Source organism: Eublepharis macularius, chromosome 6 (assembly GCF_028583425.1).
Source record: "Eublepharis macularius isolate TG4126 chromosome 6, MPM_Emac_v1.0, whole genome shotgun sequence".
In the NCBI taxonomy this organism is placed as follows: Eukaryota; Metazoa; Chordata; class Lepidosauria; order Squamata; family Eublepharidae; genus Eublepharis; species Eublepharis macularius.
In genome coordinates this window covers 140,917,275-140,938,695 of record NC_072795.1, presented here as the reverse complement: position 1 = coordinate 140,938,695, position 21,421 = coordinate 140,917,275, and positions in this window count along the sequence as shown.

Below are 21,421 nucleotides of genomic sequence, written 5' to 3'. Positions count from 1 at the left end.
AGTTCCTCTATCAGCCTGTGAACTTGGAAGTATGATCCAGAAACGTAGCAGTGAATGTTTTCTTTACCTTGCCCTTTGATAGGGGATATGTTTGCTTTAACTGTGAGGGATTTCCCCCATTTCAAACTGTAAAATATTTATTCTTTTGTTCCCAGAAGATGGCATCAGCTGTATAAAAATAAAGAAGCTTAATGTACAATACACAGTGTATTGTTAATGTACGCAAGTACAAACACCGATAATGAGATATATAAAGTTTGGTTTCTAACCTGTTCAGGGAAGGGACAGAAAGGAAAGTATTCTCTGGCTAGAAAGAGCAGCAGTTTGCTGTTTGCAAAAGAAAGGCCCTCTGTATATGCTCATAGGTGCTCATGGGTGCCAGAATTTTTGGAATGGAAAAGGTGGCAGCTGGTTCCAAGAAAGGCCTTTTTAACAAGTAGGTCTAGAGAACCACAAGAGCTGTTCTTGGAAGCAGCCTAAGCTAGGGGTGCTATTCCCCCCGCGTGGGGCAGGGGATCCCCTGCTCCCACCCTTCCCCCCTGTGCCCACTTACTTGGCCGGTGGAGGGGCACGCTCCCCGAGGCACCCCCACATGGGTGGTGTGGCATGCCCCTGGACGGTGCAGCACGCCCCCACGCCCACAGCGGCCCAAATTGCACCCAGCAGTGGGTCCGTTTCGTGCCGAATCATGCCCACCAGGGTGTGTGGGGAGCACCCTTTGACATACAGGACCATGCTTCCAGGAACGTGTGAATTTATTCCTGGAATCCTCTGTATAGTTATAAAGTCAGCTGGTTTAAAGGGGCTGCAAACCTATTATAGACCAGTAAGCCAGCCACTTTCCAGCAAATACCATGCTGAATTCTTTTTCTCGCCATCACTTGGCTGAATTCTTGCCAGTCACTCCAAAAAAGACAATGAAGTATCTTTCAACGTTGTTGAATGCTGCAGCTGTCAGCCGACTGACAGCCACGAGTACCACAAACAAACCCATAATTGCATTAACAAATGGGATGATTATGAAGTTTGAAGTTTAAGCTCACAACTCGGCAATGCCGGTTAGTTCCCTCTGCACGGCAACAGAGGGGGTGGGGGACAACTTTATCAATTGTTCACATGGCTGTGTTCATCAGCAGAAAATAAATGAGTCTGTGCTTAGCGCAATTTCTCCTCTGAGCAAGCTGGCTCCTGAAGTTTTTTCAAATTAGATCTGAAGCAGGGAGTGACCAAATGGGAGCTTTCGGCGGCTCCAGTGACTCTTTAGTATTCCAGACTTCTCCGCCAGCATATTACACAAGGCTCAAGGATTTATCTATTGCTGCTATATATATTATCAGGGCCCATTTAATAAGAAATTCAGTTCCTATTTTAAGCTAGATAATAAATAATATGATATGGGGATTTGATGAGACAATAGCAGTATCTATTGCCATCACTATATTTCAGAAATGGGGAAAGGATTTTCTATTAAAAAGACTAAAACCCTTCAGAAGTGTTCCTCTCTTGTGACAGAACGTTTTAAAACTGAGCCACTCACGTACCCTGGCCAGGGCAATTCTGCAGACAGAGATCTGGGTTCTTTCTTAGTGAGACAATGGTGGAGAATGCCCTCAAGTCATAGCTGACTTATGGTGACCCCTGGTGGGGTTTTCATGGCAAGGGATTAATAGAGGTGGTTTGCCATTGCCTGCCTCTGGTCTTCGTTGGAGGTCGCCTATCCAATTACTAACCAAAGCTGACCCTGCTGAGATCTGACGAGATCAGGCTCACCTGGGCTATCCAGGTCAGGGCTAGTGAGACAAGACTGGGCAATAATAAATTTTATGGTTTGGGGGAAAGGTTGTCTAGTTCCCAAAATGTAAATAGGGATGACAATGCAATGTTGAGGGTATGAAGAGGGAATACGACCCACCTGAGCCAGGTTGATAGATCAGGCAAATGTTTTGAAATGAAATTCGGCCCCACTGTAAATGGCCATTCCGCAATATGCATCCTATGCTGACAGGAATCGAGTCTGTTCCAAAATCACACGACGAATCCTCACTGAATGGCTTGGGAGTACTTGGTCCGGTAACCCTGGTGAGGCTAAGGAGGTGGGCTCTCAGAGCTCCCCCTGAGCTGGCCTGAACTTTCTAAAGGAGAAGAAGACTATTAGTTAATTAAGTAATTTTATGCAGGGCTCATTTCGAGGGGGAACGCGCAGGAATGCAGTTCCGGCAGTTCCCCAAAGAGGTCACGTCAGGTGGCCCCGCCCACCTGACTCTCGGCCATTTTGGGCCTGTTTCGGTCTGGATTGGGGCCGAAACGGCCTGGATCAGGCCTCTGACGGGTGGTGGATCACTCTCCCACTTAGCAGCAGCCTGATCCTGACCATTTTGGGCCCTGTTTTGGCCATTTTCAGCCCCCTTTTGCCATTTTGGGCCCAATTTCGGCTCTGAATGGCCAGGATTGGGTCCAAAAAACCAGGATAGGCGATGTCGGGGTGTGACATATGCAAATCCTTTATGCTAATAACACACTTCCGGTGATGTCAAGGGGCATGGCATATGCTAATGAGTTATGCTAATACGTTCCTCCAGCTCTTTTTCTACGAAATGACCCCTGATTTTATGTAATAATGTCTCATATGTCTGTCCATCCACTTGAACTTTGGCATGGGCGAGAGAAGTACAGTTGGAAAGCTGACGGAAAGATAAAGATATCAAATGCTCCTTCCCCCTAAGAAGTCAAACCAGCTGTAATGTTTTGCAAGTAATTAAGTTTGTGTGTTTTATTTTCTGCTTGCTAATATTTTAAATATTTGTTAAAGTGGGTTTAAATGCAGGCCTCTGAGGAAAGAAGGAGGGGACTGGATGGGTGAATGGGGTGTGCTATAATTGGCGGGTAGCTGTACCCTAGGAAGTGTCGTGAACTGCAGTTTTTTAGTCAGTGTGCTGTGAGAAAGTGTTCCTTTCGCGTGAGTCAGGCGCACTGTATGGAGGTGAGAAAGAAAGAGCCCGTGTCTGTTTCAGGAGGGGAGCTGTGTTGATTGGTAGTCGAAGAGCAAGATTCAGAACCAGGAGCACCTTAAAGACCAACTAGGGTCGAATCCACATTCACCCATTACCCGCATGTTTATCGGATATCTTCCGTTTGCCTCCAATCCGTGATTTTTTCCTCTTCGTTCACATCCCTGCTTCCAATCCGTCTTTCTTGCGCGTCCCTCCGGTCACATGGCCGCTCAAAAACCGCTTTTTTGGGTGGGACCTTTTTTCCCCGCCCATTTTTTAAAAAAATTTTTGAGCGCACTTTTCCGTTATTTCGATCTTGCCTTATAAAGAAACATCATTGAAGATAATGATGCCTCTCTTTCCCCCACTGACAGCACTGATGGCTCTCTCCCGTTTCTTTTTTGGAAATTTGGAAGCATGTGGGAAGCTTTCGTGGGCATTTCCTATGCAGGACAGTTCAGTGCCTGAATTTTACTGAAGTTTCACTTCCTTGGAGTGTCATTATTTTGATATTTCATAATTTCGATATTACAGTAATATAAAATAAAAAAAATAAAAAACAGTTAAAAAGGAAGTTTCGCGAGTCCGTTCTGAGGATGGATTCACCCCAAAATGATTTTTCAAACTACCAGATTTGATTCAGAAACAGCATAATCAATAAATCCAATGCTATGAAGTCAAAAACAGTCTTTGCAGACTACGGAGCACTTGCAAGTTGAATCAGCCAATAGGAACTCTCAAAACGGCCGGAGAGACAGGAAGGGGGGGTGGTTTTTAAAAAAACCCACATAAATTGCGCATTGGCCCGTTCACGGCCACCGTGAAACTCCCGTTGAAAACCTGTAACCACATATTCGGGAGAAATGCGAATGAAATGCGTCTGTTTAATGAGGTAATGTGACCGGCACTCGGGATTGCGTGGGGAATGCGGGGAACATGCGACTTAGAATGAGTAATGTGGATTCGACCTAGATCTCCAAGGTATGAACTTTTGAGAGTCACAGAGTTAACCAGCCAGGAGATTCTGGTTAAGTCAATCTTTGGGTTTCTCAGAGAAAGGATTCTGGCAAAGTCAGGTGAACTTTGTGGAAGCTGGAGTGTCAGACAAACCATGTGTGTGCCTGGGTTACTCTGTATATCTGAGAGAAAGATTGTCTAGGTCAGGCAAGCTGTGTGGAAAGGCCTGAGTGAATCTATGTATATATGGATGAAAAGATAATTTATCCTGTTAGTGAAGACTTGAGTGGAAGATTGCTCTGTGTGACTGAGTCTGTGAAGATATAATTATTTTTGGAACCACCAAGCTTAAGAACTATTCTGAAACCAATACATGCTGCAAGTATCATGCTTATGTTTTTATAAATAACTTCTACTTTTGTTTAAACAAGAAAGATTCTTTTTTATTTCACAACCACACTTACGTGCTGACCATTCTGTCAAATGACCATCTATAAGAAGCTTTCCCATGTTACCATTTAAAGCAAAGAAGTCTAAGGTAAAAACCTTTCATGGCAGCAAAAACCTTTTGACAGAGTCAGAGAAGCAGCAATATATAGGTCACACGAAGAAAAACATGGAGGTGTTCTCAAGGTGAAAGCTTGGGTAACGTAGAGAACACCTGAGGCTCTGTGTAAGTGGAAATAAAAAGAGTCTCTGAATATATTTCAAAAGAAGACCTATATACGATGATGCATTACAGTAGTCACATTTTAATTTTACCATGGCATGGATCCAGGTGGCCACATTTGCTGTGTCAAGGTATACCCTGCCTTTCTCCCCAGTGTGAATCCAAAGCACCTTACACTGTTCACTTGTCCTCCATTTTATCCTCACGACTGCCCTGTGAGGTAGGTTAAGGGGAATGTATGTGTCTGTCCTGAGGTCTCCCAGCAAGAACTTGTTGTGTTGTAGTCCTAATTTTGGGGTGCTGGGGGTATGTAACTGTTCCAGTTCCTTATTCACATATCTTGCCAATACGAGCTTCTTGGTGGCAGCCCATATAGGAGCTCTTTGCTCGGGACCCAGTCTTTAGATTGGCACCAGCACATGTCTTCTTGTAGGGAAGTCTAGAGTTGCAGAGCTGTGTGATTTGATGTGACCCAAAGATTGTCTGGGGTCTGTTTGGAGGGCAGAATGTCCTGAACATGGAGGTGTATGATATGTGCTCCTCCAAACCTTATTTTGGGGTGCAGAGCATTTCAATTTTCCTCAATATTTGTGTTTGGAGTTGCAAATAAGGAACTGGGAACTGCAAATAAGCAACTTGGAACCAACTTCAGCTTTGCATAGAAAAAGCATGTAAAGTGACGCCTGACACAGGCTGGGCACTTGTCAGCTTCCCTCAAGTTTTGATGGGTAATGTAGGCATCCTGGTTTTGCAGCTGTAATGGAGAGCCAAGCTGTAAAACCAGAATGCCTACATTTCCCATCAAAACTTGAGGTAAGCTGACAAGTGTCCAACCTGTGTAAGGCGTCACTTGTAGCTTGGCTCACATCGTTTTAAAGGGTGGACTTTGGCTCGGTGGCAGAACACCGGCTTGGAGTGCAAGTGGTCTCAGATTCAGTCCCTGCCACCTTAAGTTAACAGAGTCAAGTTGAAGGTGATATGAAATCCCTCTGCCTGAGGCTCTAGTCTGGAGAGCTGCTGCCAGACAGAGTACATAATGCTGACTTTGATGTTAGTGGTCACACTTGCCCTCACAATATTAAGAATACTTATGAAAATGGCAATATCAGAAGCCCCTCTCCTCATGTGTTTAAAACACAAACTGCCTGGCCAGGGCTTTTTTTCTGGGAAAAGAGGTGGTGGAACTCAGTGGGTTGCCCTTGGAGAAAATGGTCACATGGCTGGTGGCCCCACCCCCTGATCTCCAGACAGAGGGGAGTTGAGATTGCCATATTCTGATATTCTTCTGATATTGCCATATTCATAAGTATTCTTAATATTGTGAGGGCAAGTGTGACCACTAACGTCAAAGTCAGTATTATGTACTCTGTCTGGCAGCAGCTCTCCATACTAGAGCCTCAGGCAGAGGGATTTCATATCACCTTCAACTTGACTCTGTTAACTTAAGGTGGCAGGGACTGAATCTGAGACCACTTGCACACCAAGCTGGTGTTCTGCCACCGAGCCAAAGTCCACTCTTTAAAACAATGTGTCGCTCTTCTTCCAATACATGCCTTTTCTATGCAAAGCTGAAGTTGGTTCCAAGTTGCTTGGAATCTCAACGCCCCTCTGTCTGGAGATCAGGGGGCGGGGCCACCAGCCATGTGACCATTTTCAAGAGGTGCCGGAACTCTGTTCCACCACGTTCCAGCTGAAAAAAAGCCCTGTGCCTGGCTATGCCGGGGATGGAAAAGTACTGGAATGTGAGAGGTGAAGTAAGACTAACTCTCAGCCCCACACTCCAGAGGTGTGCAAAACCATAGAACAATGGCTGTCTCCAGAAGTACTTAAATGAATCCATTCACACACCTTTCCAATTCTATCCTTATCCACTCTCCTATTATAGCCTCACCCATCCAGCCATCATGGGTCATCAAATAATCTTTTTACTCCTATAATTCCTCTCAGGAAGGCACAATCAAACCTTCCCAGTCTTATTGACTCACCCCAGAGACAGCTACACAATCCATTGTCCCACCCCGGGAACAACCATTAAGGCATTGTTTTAGGGCAGAGACTCTCAGTCCTGCCTCAGGGCATGTTTCACAGTATATAACAACAGCAACAACAACAGCAGCAGCAGCAGCAACAACAACAACAAAACAAATTTATATACCGCCCTTCAGGACAACTTAACACCCACTCAGAGCGTTTTAGAAAGTATGTCATTATTATCCCCACAACAAACAAACACCCTGTGAGGTGGGTGGGGCTGAGAGAGCCCTGAGAGAGCTGTGACTGACCCAAGGTCACCCAGCTGGCTTCAAGCGGAGGCGTGGGGAATCAAACCTGGCTCTCCAGATTAGAGTCTTGTGCTCTTAAACACTACACCAGACTGGCTCTGTGCTGCCACGTGCGCAGTATATGTTTGCTCTGGATCTTCCACGTGCCCTCAGATGGCATGTCTGAGCCCCTCTCCCTCTTCTTGCTGCGACACGATGTGCTGGTCACTGAAGCTGCTCTCCCTCGGAACTCCCTGTTTTCTGGACCTCTTACTATAAGCCCAACTCTGCAATTCTCTCCGACTTTCCTCCCGGTTTTTCTAGTTAGCTCTGCGTGTGTGCTGTGTGTTTTGTGTGGAATTGATCTATAGTATTTTAAATAAAAACCCCTTTTTGATTGAACATCTGCTTGCTTATTGAAAGGGTTCTCTAGAGGAAGGGATCCTTGTATACATAGGCACAAAAGATCCCAGTTAACCCCCCCCCCCTCACTGCTAATGCCCCCAGACTCACAAGGAGACCTGCCCTTTGGGTAACATTGATAGACCAAGGGTCAGACTCAGTATAAGGGTACTTCATATGTTCATGCAACTGGAACTTCTGTCTTTGCTACTGAAAAAGTGGAATCTATAGTAACAATGTAAGACAGGTTATCATATGTGTAATTGCTATTTATTTTCCTTCAGTAAAACTAATGTTCACTTCCTTAAATGGCTTGGTACACTATGCTGCAGGAAAATGACCTGGGATTGTTATTTTTTTTTTTTGAAATTGTGTTTTTTAATTAATTTTAGCATCTAGATCACTGTTCTCCCACAGCTTTACCAGCCAAGGAAGAAAATCCTCTTTGATATTCATTAGGCTTTGATTTAAAGTGATTGGCTTCCACCTGGATGAAGGGAAATTTCTTCTTGGGAGGTTTATTGGTACATTAATACATGCAAATGCATGCATGATTCTTTTCAGTTTGGCCTCCTGGGAACAATTACACAAACAAAGTATTTAATACCTAAGAAAAACAACTGTAAAGCTCCCAAAGAATAGCAGAGGTGTGGAATATTTTAAAATATATTTGTATATCTACCATTTGAATTTGGCAAATAGAAAAAACACTTCATGAATCAGTTTATATTATTCTTAGGGAGTTTATTTATTTGTATTATGGAAGTGCAAAAAACATTGTGAACATTGTTAACAGCACACAGAGATCCCTCAATTAAACAGACAAGAGTCTTTTTTGTACATTATGCAAAGGCAAATCTATGTGTAATAGCAGGGTGGTTTATACTCAGCAGGGAATTGCAGCCAATAACTGTCACTTGATGCAAGTACCCAGGGCTTTTTTTCAGCTGGAACGTGGTGGAACAGAGTTCCAGCGCCTCTTGAAAATGGTCACATGGTTGGTGGCCCCGCCCCCTGATCTCCGTGCGGCGCGGAGGGCAATCTAAACTCCCCTCTGTCTGGAGATCAGGGGGCGGGGCCACCGGCCATGTGACCATTTTTGCCAAGGGCGATTTAAACTTTAAAAAACTCCCCCTCCCTTGTTCCAGCTGACCCAAAATGACCTCATTGTGCAGTCTTGAGTCCCACCACCTCTTTTCCCAGAAAAAAAGCCCTGCAAGTATCTGACTCTTAACAAGTTGAAAATTTACATTGTCAAGAGAAATTCTCTTCAGTCCTCTGTACCTAGTTTGTCCCTGAACCCCAACAGCCTGTTTCTTTTCCTCTTTGGGGGAGTGTGGAGTCCGTTTCTAACTGATTCATTTTTGATCAAAGAGATATTTGAAGAGAGGAGGGGACGGGAGGAAGATTCTGCAAAAATTTCACGGCTCTTCTCCGTAGATGCTCAGAGGCAGGCAACATCTTCCCAAGCCTTCCCATCTTCCTGCTAGAGCACCACCGTGTTGTTTACTACATAAAACAAGCACAAGAGCTGAATTTACAAAGAGGTGCATTTTATACACGGGTCAAGAGGGTGCATGAAGGGAGGGGCCAGTGCTTGGCCCTTGAGGCCCTTTCTGATATAGCCAGGGTAATGCTGAGCTGATTGCCACTTTGGGAGGGGAAGGAATTTTCCTCCAGATCCTGGAGGTTTTTTGCCTTTTTCTGGGCATAGAGCAGGGGTCACTGAGGGTGGTGGGTGGGTGGGATTTCCTGCGTTGTACAGGGGGCTGGACTAGATGACCCTTGGGATCACTTCCAGCTTGATGTTTCATAGAATCATAGAGTTGGAAGGGGCCATACAGACCATCTAGTCCAACCCCCTGCCCAGTGCAGGATCAGCCCACAGCATCTCCGACAAATATTCATCCAGCCTCTTCTTGAAAACTGCCAGTGAGGGGGAGCTCACCACCTCCCTAGGCAGCTGATTTCTATGATGTCTTTTCAAAGAGAAATAAAAGAGAAATGGAAGTGACATCCCTCTTTTAAAAGAGAAAAAAGAGAGAATAAAAAGAACCAATGGCTATATCTAAAAAAGTGAATTTTGGAAAAAGAAATCCCCCTCCCCATAACAATGCTATTGCAAATACAATATTTGTCCCACTCAAACTTCTAAATATTGTTTTGAAATTTTAAAAAATCTAATGTAGAACTGATCGAGCATATCATAGCATTTAAGCTAATAACACTGAAGCACCAACTCCACACATACAGCATAACAAATTAGAAACATCCATCACATTGCGAAGTGACCATTCAAAACAGCCCCATGAAACATTAATTGAAATCATATTTACTGTAACCATTCCCTTCCCTTCCATTTAAATCTCAAAATAAACACACTTCCTCATAAATAGAAATCTGTATTGTCTCACTCTCAAAAAAGATCAATTTAATGGAGAAACTCTTTTGCTAACTCCACGTTTTGTGTCGCAGTGCAAAGGTGACCTTGATAACCTTCATTTCTATAACATTTTGATTGACGTGCAATCTGTTGTTTTGTGCTATGCTGGTCTAAATACCTTAATAAATTCTGCTGGACTGATTTATTGACTGAATCAGTTTTTGGAAACCATTATCAAACAATTTGATACAAATTTCTCTGGAATGGCTGACCATGGGGTTGCTTCCACACAAAGGCATGGCTCCTAGATGAATAATTTGAATGGGAAATAGCCATCCAAAATACACTAAAACTCTCAACCCTCCCCAGCTATAGGATACAATACCTTCAGCGATGAATTAAGCAAGGAGGAAGAAGAAGGAGAATCAAGGAGGAATAGAAGAAGGAGAGGACTCAGAGACTAACTCCTCTTATCTGGATGTGAAGAAACAAGATAAACAGAAGAATGATTCTCACAAGGCATTTCTGCCGAAGATATAGAAACTGTATACGAACTTATGGAGAGGGGTGGGAGGGCAATGGGTATATATGTATGGGAATAAGGATGTTTTGAAGGAATGGAAATAAAATATAATAATAATAATAATAATAATAATAATAATAATAATAATAATAATAATAATAATAAAAGCATGGCTCCTGTTCTGGAGCATTCACACAATGTTGTCCTTTAATTATCCACTGCCTGAGTTTTTCCTTTGCTTTTCTGTAGTCGTTCCCAAACTTGTTTTGATATGGTCTTTTTGGAAAGATTGCAGGGATAGAGACTGGCTTTTTTTCAACAACAACAACAAAAGGAAGCTGAAAATTCAGAGGAATATGGCAATAAGTTGTTAGAACATTGTGCTGTAATATCTAGCAATTGCCAATTTTAACCTCCCACTGAAAAGCCCTCCAGGGTAATAGGGAGGGGGAACACTGGCCAGAGGGCACTGAGGCAAGGAGAGTATGGGGGGAACTGCCATATGGGTGTTTTGTTGCCACTGCGAACACATTACAGTGGCAACACAACTACACAAGAGCTACACAAGTCTCATCCACAGGTTACAATGAACCCATGTATAATCCATGTACAGTATACACTTAATTTTTCTTTATATGTGTATTTAGTAATTCTCATGTTACATTCAATGCATGTACAGCTGAAAGTTGAAACCACACATTTATCCAGATTCTGGTCTCTGATATCATTTGTAAAGTGAACACATGCTGGATCTTTCTTACACACAGATGTATGAATGTATACGCATTCCAGTTGCTGTGGGGGGCCAAGGAAGTTCATAGCCAGATTCGTAGGTTAGATTTTCGTAGGGCCAACTTCGATGAACTCAGAGGCTTGATGAGAGTCATTCCGTGGGGGAGTGTGCTGGAAGGGAAAGGAGCGAGTGAAGGGTGGGCCATTCTCAAACATGAGCTTTTGCAAGCTCAAGCCCTCACTATCCCAGCAAGACGGAAACATGGTAAGGGCTCCAAGAAACCGATGTGGATGCACAGAGAGCTCCAGAATAAGCTAAGGGAGAAAAAGGAAATGTTCAGGAAATGGAGAGAAGGACAGACCTCTAAAGAGGAGTATATGAGGGTTACTAGGTACTGCAGATCAGCCATCAGAGAGGCCAAAGCTCAGTACGAGCTGGGTCTGGCCAGGAGGGCTTGCTACAATAAGAAAAACTTCTACAGATATGTGAGAAGCAAACGCAAGGTAAAAGAGGCAATTGGACCACTGTTGGGAGTAGATGGAGAAACTCTGGTGAGGACAGAGAAAAAGCAGACAGGCTTAATGACTTTTTTGCCTCTGTTTTCTCCCTGAAGAACTCAGGCACATCTAGAGATAGTAGAAAATGTGGCAGGACACCTGAGTGGCTAATTGACATTGACAGAGAGGCCGTGGAGAGGCATCTGCCTGCACTGGATGAATATAAATCCCCTGGGCCGGATGGGGTGCAGCCAGGAGTGCTGAAAGAACTTTCCAGAGAACTTGCAGAACCCCTGTCCATCATCTTCAAGGCCTCCTGGAGGACTGGGGATGTGCCACAAGATTGGAGAAGAGCGAATGTTATCCCAATCTTTAAGAAAGGGAGGAAGGGTGACCCGGGAAACTACAGGCCGGTCAGTCTGACTTCTGTTGCTGGGAAGATACTAGAACAGATTTTAAAGGGATCAATCTGTAAGCATCTGAAGGACCGCTCAGTGATCCGGGGAAGTCAGCATGGTTTTGTTCCTAACAGATCCTGCCAGACCAACCTGGTTTCCTTCTTTGATCGAGTGACCAGCTTACTGGATTGGGGGAACTCTGTTGACGTGATTTATCTGGATTTCAGTAAAGCTTTTGATAAGGTCCCCCATGACATTCTGATGGGCAAACTGGAAGACTGTGGAGTGGACTATAGGACAGTTCGGTGGATAGGGAACTGGTTAGAGGACCACACTCAAAGAGTGGTGGTCAACGGCATTTCATCAGATTGGAGGGAGGTGTCCAGTGGGGTGCCGCAGGGCTCGGTTTTGGGCCCAGTACTTTTCAATATTTTTATCAATGATCTGGATGAAGGAATGGAAGGGCTGCTCATTAAATTTGCTGATAATACCAAATTGGGAGGAGTAGCAAACACCCAAGAAGACAGAATTAAAATTCAACAAGTCCTGAATACTCTGGAGAAGTGGGCAGCTGTGAATAGGATATAATTCAACAAAGACAAGTGCACAGTATTACATCTGGGCCACAAAAATGGGAAGCACAAATACTGGATGGGGGATACACTTCTGGGCAGTAGTATATGTGAAAGGGATCTTGGGGTAAGAGTGGACTGTAAACTGAATATGAGCAGTCAGTGTGATGCGGTGGCAAAAAAGGCTAATTCAATCCTGGGTTGTATCAAAGGGGCCATAGCATCAAAATCGCAGTAGGTCATAGCTGCTCTCTATACTGCCTTGGTCAGGCCACACCTGGAGTATTGTGTGCAGTTCTGGAGGCCTCACTTCAAAAAGGATGTGGACAAAATCGAGAGGGTGCAGAGGAGAGCGACGAGGATGATCAGGGGTCTAGAGGCTGAGCCCTACGAGGAAAGGCTGCGGGTCTTGGGAATGTTTAGTTTGGAGAAGAGGAGGTTGAGGTGGGACATGATTGCTCTCTTTAAATATTTGAAAGGCTGTCATTTGGAGGAGGGCAAGGAGCTGTTCCAGTTGGCAGCAGAGGGTAGGACGCGAAGCAATGGGCTAAAACTACATGCACAAAGGTACCAGCTGGATATTAGGAAGAACTTTTTCACAGTCACAGTAGTTCAAAGGTGGAATCAGCTGCCTAGGGAGGTGGTGAGCTCCCCCTCACTGGCAGTTTTCAAGAAGAGGCTGGATGAATACTTGTCAGTGATGCTTTAGGCTGATCCTGCACTGGGCAGGGGGTTGGACTAGATGGTCTGTATGGCCCCTTCCAACTCTATGATTCTGTGATTCTATGCAAAATCAAAAAAGCCCAGTAGCACCTTTAAGACTAACCAACTTTATTGTAGCATAAGCTTTCAAGAATCACAGGTATCTTTGTCAGATGCATCTGATGAAGAGAACTGTGATTCTCGAAAGCTTATACTACAATAAAGTTGGTTAGTCTTAAAGGTGCTACTGGACTCTTTTTGATTTTGCTACTACAGACTAACACGGCTAACTCCTCTGCATCTATGATTCTATGTATTCAAGTAACTTGTAACTTGCTTATCCGCTATTAATGCCCAATATCTCTTGATGCAGAGACACCCCATTGCATATAAAGAAAGTCCACATTTGAATGATTACAGTACCAACAGCAGTCAACGGTTAGTTTATAAATCTTGGCAATTCTGGGGAGGGGCAGAGCCGAGCCAGATAATGGTGGATGTTTAACTTGAGAGTTCCATGCTGGGATGCCTGAAAACCTCTAAGAACAAGCATAATAGCAGCAGACATAGGAAAAACCTGCTGGAACAGAAACCAGATGTTCCAGAGAGCTAAAACATCCAATATAAGCAAAGCCACATCCACCAGATACTGGAGAAAAACAAGTTTCGTATAGTGGCATGAGCTGATAACTTGGCAGCTGACTCAGCAGAGGCTGATAATGAGACAGCAAGAATCCTAAAAGATATAGAAAGCCAATTATTACAACTAAAACAAGACTTGAAGTAAGAATTAATGGATGGGTGGAAGGAACTGTTAGTTCCAATAAACCAATTAAAGGAACTTGCTGATAATGTGAAAAAATGCAGAAGAGACTGTTGAACAAGCACAAGCATGACTAAAATGCATCATATAAAAATTACAACACCGAAGAACCAAAATACAATTCTGAGGTCAAAAATAGCTCACCTGGAGGACAGAGGTCACCATCCAAATATTCTTATTTGTGGGTTGAAGGAGCATGAAGAGGGAAAAGATATGGTTGGATTTCTCATCAATTGGTTTAACTCCTTCATGCCAGATGCCCCTTTAAACAAAACAGATTTGGAAAGGGTGCACGGATCTGTGACCTTAAAAGCAACCGGTAGTCCAGTTCATTGAGATATTGTTATATGTTTTGCATGTTATGCTGTGAAAGAACAATTTCTTAAGCAAGTCTGAAAACTCCCATCTCTATATTACAAGGAAAATAAAGTGATGTTTTTGCAAGATCTAAGCTCGGAAAATATCAGGACAAGACATTCTCTGTGTCAAGTTACAAAAAAATTACAGCAAGCTAAGATAAAATACCATTGAGGACTCCCTCAATGGAGCAGGTGGCAATGCCCACCCACCACCTTCACTGAGGTGGGAGCAGGTGGCAATGCCCACTCCCCCCTTTACCCAGCTGGGATCAGGAGCAGAGCAGGTGGCAATGCCCACCCCCACTTCACTCAGCTGGGATCAGGAGCGAAGCAGGTAGCAATGCCTGTCCCCCTTCACCCCGCCAGAATCAGACCTAGATCAAGTGTGGAGCAGGTGGCAATGCCCGCCCCTCTTAATCTGGCTGGGATAAGATGATGAGCAGGTGGCAATGCCTGCCCCCTTCACCTAGCTGGGATTAGGAGTGGAGCAGGTGGCAATGCCGGCCCCTGTGCCTTCACCTAGCTGGGATCAGGAGCAGAGCAGATAGCAATGCTCACCCACCACCTTCACTGAGGTGGGATCAGGCGAGGAGCAAATGGCAATGCCTTCCTCTCTTCACCCAGCCAGGACCAGGAGCGAAGCAGGTAGCAATGCCCGCCCCCTTTCAACCACAGCAATCAGACGTGGAGCAATGTAATAATCAATGAACAGGAATACCTATAAATATAATAATGTAACCTTATATGAGAAGACTATGTAACAATCCTTCCTGTCATCACATACAATCAATATTACAATATTACAATAAGTTAACGCTACAATGAAATATATAGTCCACAAGTCCAATAGGTGAAAAAGGTGTCCTCAAAGTTAATCCTGTTCATTGATTATTACATTGCACATTTCAGTAATTTGCACCTTTCATAACAAGAAATATTTAAAACATATACACAAAAATTTTTATATCTATATATCCCCCCCTTCAGAGGAGGGTCTTTCCCCTTAATTGTTACTGTTCCTGATCCCAGCTGGATGAAGGCGGAGGATGGGCATTGTCACCTGTTTTGCTCCTGATCCCAGCTGAGTGAAGGCGGGGGTCAGGCATTGCCTCCTCTCTGCTTGTCCTGATCCCAGCTGGGTGAAGGTAGAGGGAGGGCATTGCCACCTGCTCCGCTCCTGATCTTAGCTGGGTGAAGGTGAGGGATGGGCATTGCCACCTGCTCCCCTCTTGATCCCAGCTCGGTGAAGGACAGGCGGGCATTGCCACTTGCTCTGCTCCTGATACCTGCTAGTGAAGGCAGAGTGTCATGGCCCAGTCTGAGAGTGAGGTCTCCTCTGGAGGAGAGGAGCCTCGTGTAGCCAGCCAGGACTCCTCAGGAGAAGAGGAGCCCTGTGTAGCCAGCCCTAGCCCTGATTCAGCAGAAGCCAGCAATCAGGAGCAACAGCTGCTGGCTGACCAGAGCTTGCAGCCAGCAGCTGAGACACCAGCACCCTCTAGCCCCTACACCACAGGGGAAGCTCAGCCAGGGACTTCTACAGGTGCAGCGCAGCCAAGAGCCTCCACCCCCCCAGGTTCACCCACGCCCAAGGAACGCCGCAGGCAGCGCCAGAGACTGGAACTGCAGGAGAGACGGCGCAGTGCTCGCCTCTTGAGCCAACGCCAGCTGCTGGAGAGTGATGATGAGTAGTGTCAGGATGGAGCCCCAGCAGCTGGCTGAAAACCACGCCTGGCTATAAGAGCCAGTCTGGAGGAACTGCCGGGCGTGGAAGCAACATGTCTATTGCCTGCAACCACTCCGTGTTCTGTGAACCTTGCCCGTGCCTGTGCCTGCTTTTGGACCTGACACTACCGGTAAATGACCTTGGATTGTACCTGACCTTGCTCTTGGACTCTGGACTCACTCCTGGCGTTATCTCGTGCTCTGACCACCGGTTTGACCTGGCTTTTGCTCTTAGAACTCCCCTCAGACTCTGCCATTAAGGTTTGGACTTGAACCACCCTGCTTGGGCTGGCCCAGCCCGTGACAGATTGCTTCCACCCAAACTTCCCGGCATGGATGTGGCAACGCCCACCCCGGGGAGCCTGGCACTGCTGCAGGCCCAGGTACTGCAACTAACTCAAGCACTGGTGACTCTGCAGCAGCAGATTGCTGCACCTGCTGCACCTCTGCCTGTAAAGTGCCCAGTGAAGCCTCCTGACAGCTTTGAGGGTGATGTGGAGGAATTCCCAGCATTTCTTGCCCAATGCCAGCTATATATTGAACTCCGGGCCAGAGACTTCCCCACGGATAAAGTCAAAGTCTGCTTCATCCTCAGTCTGTTAAAGGGGCAGGCAGCAAGATGGGCCACACCCTTGTTACTGGCCAAATCCCCTCTGCTAGGGGATTTTCCAAGCTTTGTGGCTCACATCACTGCTGCCTTTGCTAACCCCCTGAAAGCCATCAAAGCTAACCAGAGGATCCGTGCCCTCACCCAGGGGGATGGGACTGTAGCCCAATATACCACCGAATTTCAGTTACTGGCACAGGACTTGGACTGGAATGAAGCGGCCCTGGTCGACCAGTACCTGGAAGGGCTGTCTGAAGAAGTGTTGGATGAAGTGGCCCGATCCGAACGACCAGGAGGACTGCAGGCGCTCATTCTTCTATGTCTCCGCATAGATGGACGGCTGGAGAGCCGGAGACAAGCGCGTGCGCTAAGGCATCCACCTCCACCCCGGTCCTTGCCTGAAAAGCCGGCTGAGCCCACGCCAGTGGGGGTACCTTGTAACCGCTTGCCCCCAGAGGAAAAGGAGAGGCGCCGAAACCACAACCTCTGCTGGTATTGTGGTGGGGTGGGCCATTATGCTGATGGCTGCCCTGCCAAAAGAAGGACCCTAGCCATAAGCCTGGAGTCGGCGCACCCTAAACCACTTGTGGGAACAGCCAGTGACTCCGGTGACCCCCCAGAACCATTCCTTGTGCCAGTCAAGTTGTTCCTGCCTGATGGACGTTGGCTATTCGTGTATGCCATGATAGACTCGGGGGCCTCCCGCTGCTTCATGGACGCCAAGTTCGCTGCACAACACCAGATTCCCTTGCGGGCAAAGAAGAATCCCACTGTTGTTGAGGCCATCGATGGGCGGCCCCTGCGTTCTGGGCCAGTGGTTGAGGAAACCCAGGACCTCCTGTTGCAGATCCAGCGGCACCAGGAGCGGCTCTGTTTTGATGTGGTGGGCATTCCCCAGTTTCCGCTGGTCTTGGGACTTTCCTGGCTCTGCCGCCATGATCCGATTGTTCGGTGGGGCCAGTTAGACCTTTGTTTCCGGGAACCATGCCCACATGAAAATCCGTGCCCAAGGCCTATGGTGGCCGCTGCACCGGAGGTTTCGGCACTGCCAGAGGAATACGTGGATCTGAGAGATGTGTTCGAGGAAAAAGGAGCAGACCAACTCCCCCCTCATCGGCCGTATGACTGCACCATTGACTTGATTCCCGGCGCCCCTCTGCCGGTGGGACGCCTGTACTCGTTGTCTGAGCCAGAGTTGGCAGCACTCCGGGACTTTCTCACCACCAACCTGCGGCGAGGGTTCATCCGCCCCTCTACCTCACCTACCTCTGCCCCAGTCCTCTTTGTTAAAAAGAAAAACGGGGAACTCCGGCTGTGTAATGATTACCGGGCCCTGAACAAAATCTCCATCCGAGACCGGTATCCGCTGCCCCTGATCCCTGACCTCTTGGAGCAAGTCAAAGGAGCCCAGATCTACACCAAGCTGGATCTCAGGGGAGCCTACAACCTAGTGCGCATCCGGGAAGGTGATGAATGGAAAACCGCCTTCAGTACCAGATATGGGCAATACGAGTATCTGGTAATGCCCTTTGGCCTGACTAATGCACCAGCTGTGTTCCAGAGACTGATGAACGACATCTTTCGAGATATTCTGGACCAGTTCGTCATCGTTTATCTGGATGACATATTAATTTATTCACGTGACGCGTTGCAACATACTCGGCATGTGCGCACGGTGCTGCAAAGACTCCGGCAGCATGGCCTGTTCGCCAAATTGGAAAAGTGTGCATTCCACCGGCCTACTGTGGAATTCCTTGGCCATGTATTATCACCCCACGGAATCCGACTGGACCCAGCTAAAGTCGAGGCTGTACAGACTTGGCAAGCCCCCCGTTCTCGGAAGGATGTACAGCGGTTTCTAAGGTTTGCCAATTACTACCGGCAATTCATCCCCCAGTTTGCATCCATAGCCGTCCCTCTCACTCGACTTCTCCGGCCTCGAGAACCTTTCCGTTGGACACTGGAAGCCAGCGAGGCATTCCTGACCCTAAAGACTCGCTTCACCATGCAACCAGTCCTGCGATACCCGGATCCCCAGCTACCCTTTCTAGTCGAAGCAGATGCCTCCAGCACCGCCATCGGAGCAGTGCTCTCCCAACGGGCAACCCCCTCCAGCACTCCACAGCCTTGCGCTTACTACTCTCGCCAGCTGACCCCCGCCGAAAGGAACTACACCATCTGGGAGCGGGAGCTGCTGGCAATAAAGGCAGCCTTCGAGGTTTGGCGGCATCATCTGGAGGGGGCTCGGTACCCAGTCCAAGTGCTCACTGACCACCGGAACCTTGAACACCTCCAAACTGCCCGCCGTCTCAACCAGAGACAGATTCGCTGGTTGTTGTTCTTTTCCCGTTTTGATTTCAGGATCACCTACGTTCCCAGCTCCCAGAATAAGAAGGCCGATGCTCTGTCCCGGAAGCCGGAGTACAACACATCCCCCGACCTGGAACCACCTCCAATGACCATCCTGGCTCCAGAAACTTTCGCCGCCACGCAACCCCCTCCGGGGCTGGTGGAGGAGATACAGACTCAACAGTTACTGGACCCAGTTGCCCAGAAATACCTCCAGAACGTCCGGGGGTCTCCCCAGCCCCAGGCAGATGAGTTTGCAGAGGAAGAGGGGCTACTGACCCACCGAGGCCAGATTTATGTACCCCCAGGCGCATTACGAACAAAGGTACTGCAGCTGGTCCACGATTCTAGACCTGCCGGGCACTTCGGCCGCCACAAGACTACCCACCTCTTGATTCGGTTTCGTTTTCTCAGCCATGCCGGACGCTCCTCTCGGCTGGTCCGGGAGGAAACGACCGGGCACCCTGACCGGGCGGCTGATCCGCAAGGATTAGCCCCCAGGACTCCCAGGGAGGGAGCCAGGGTCCGGGACGCGGCGGGAAGAACTCCCCGAAATCAATGCGGGGGGGGAATTGCCCGTTTGTCCCTATGGAGGCCGGCAGATGTGCGCGGCGCCTCGAGTGCCGCCGGGCAACGAGAAACGGCAAGTAAAAGAAACAGGCGGAAGCCTGTAAACAAGCGAATCCCTTCTGTTTTACAAGCGTTTGTGAAGGAGAGGTTGATCTGAAGAAGACTCGCTCTTCCCCTTCGTTGAGTTCCAGAATTTTGTTGGCGCCCCCCCCCCCCAAATGGCAGCAAGGAAGCAAAGTCCCGCTCTCGGTAAGTCAATCTCGGCTACTTTGAAGGGGGAGTCGCTCGAAGAGTTGGTGCGCAGGGCGGTGGTGGAAGCCATAAAACCCTTTGTTGACAAGCTGAACGAAACTGATCAAAGGGTGGGCTTAATTGAAAGCGAGGTGAAAACCATTAAGGCAGCAGCGGGGGGGGGGCAGAAAAGTCTGCTCTGGAAAGTGCGTCACTTGTGAAGGCTACAAAAAAGGAGCTGAAGTTGGTGGAGAACCAGCTGATCGGGCTACAGGTGGAACGAACGCAGACAATTTTGCGTCTCCAAAACGTGAAAGAGGAGGAAAATGAGGATCTGTGGGATTTGGTCTCGGAACTACTGGCGACACCCGCGAGGACGACTAAAGAAGAGGTTAAAAGCGCCATTTTGGAGGTCCGTCGGGCTTCTTCAAAATATGCAACAAAGCGACAGTTGCCTCGTGAGATCATTATTGACTTTTCATCTAAAAAGATTCGGGACACCATCCTATATAACTCATACAATGCGGATTTGGACTTTATGGGTTTGAAAGTTAAGATCTTGAAGGACGTTCCATTTCTAGTCCGGAAACGGCGTTTTAAATATAAAAAGTTTGCAGCTCTTCTGAGGGACCATGGAATAAAGTACAAATGGTTATTCCCGGAAGGAATATGGTTCAGATATAAAGATCAGGCCTATAAGATATTATCAGAAGATCAACTAAAGGATTTTGAGAATAAAAACCCAGAACTCTGCTGCACCGAGAACGAAGAAAAGGAGGAGCCGGAGGGGGGGGGAGGAGGAGGAGGAGAGCACCGCAACAGCGGTTGCACAGAGAGAATTGCGTCCGGGACCTAGAAGGGGGAGGAAAGTTTAATCAGAATTTGAAATGTTTATTCTCTGTATGATTAACCACTCCATCATTATTCTATGGAGCTATTTTTGTATTATGACAGTATGAAGGGAAACATTGAAGTGTAGTGTTTAGTGTTTGTAGTTCATTCCCCCCCCCTTTTCTTTTTCCACCCCCATTTGTCCCTTCCCTCTCCCCTTTCCTTGTGATAGTCTGGTGTAGTGTTTTGTAGTTATGAAAATAAAAAAATTTATAAAAAAAAAAAAAAGACTACCCACCTCTTGACCCGTGACTTCTGGTGGCCCCGGGTGCAATCGGATGTGGCCCGGTATGTGGCAGCCTGTGAAACATGTAGACGGGCCAAAGACGTCCCCGGCAAACCTTCTGGTCTCTTGCATCCACTCCCCACACCCACTGGCCCATGGAGGACTATTTCCATGGATTTCATTACAGACCTGCCCTGCTCCAAAGGCCACACCTGCATCCTAGTGGTGGTGGACTTGTTCACAAAGATGGCTCATTTCATTCCCTGTTCTGGACCCCCCACTGCTCAGGAAACAGCGCACCTGTACCTTCAGCACGTCTTTCGACTCCACGGACGTCCAGATCATATAATTTCTGATCGGGGAGTTCAATTCACCTCTTGGTTCTGGCGGGCCCTGCACTCCCTCCTTGGCACCCAAGTTCACCTATCCTCAGCACACCACCCCCAATCTGACGGGCAGACAGAGCGCACCAATGCGACCCTGGAGCAGTATCTGAGATGCTACACAAACCATCAACAGGATGACTGGCTAGCTCTACTGCCTTTGGCCGAGTTT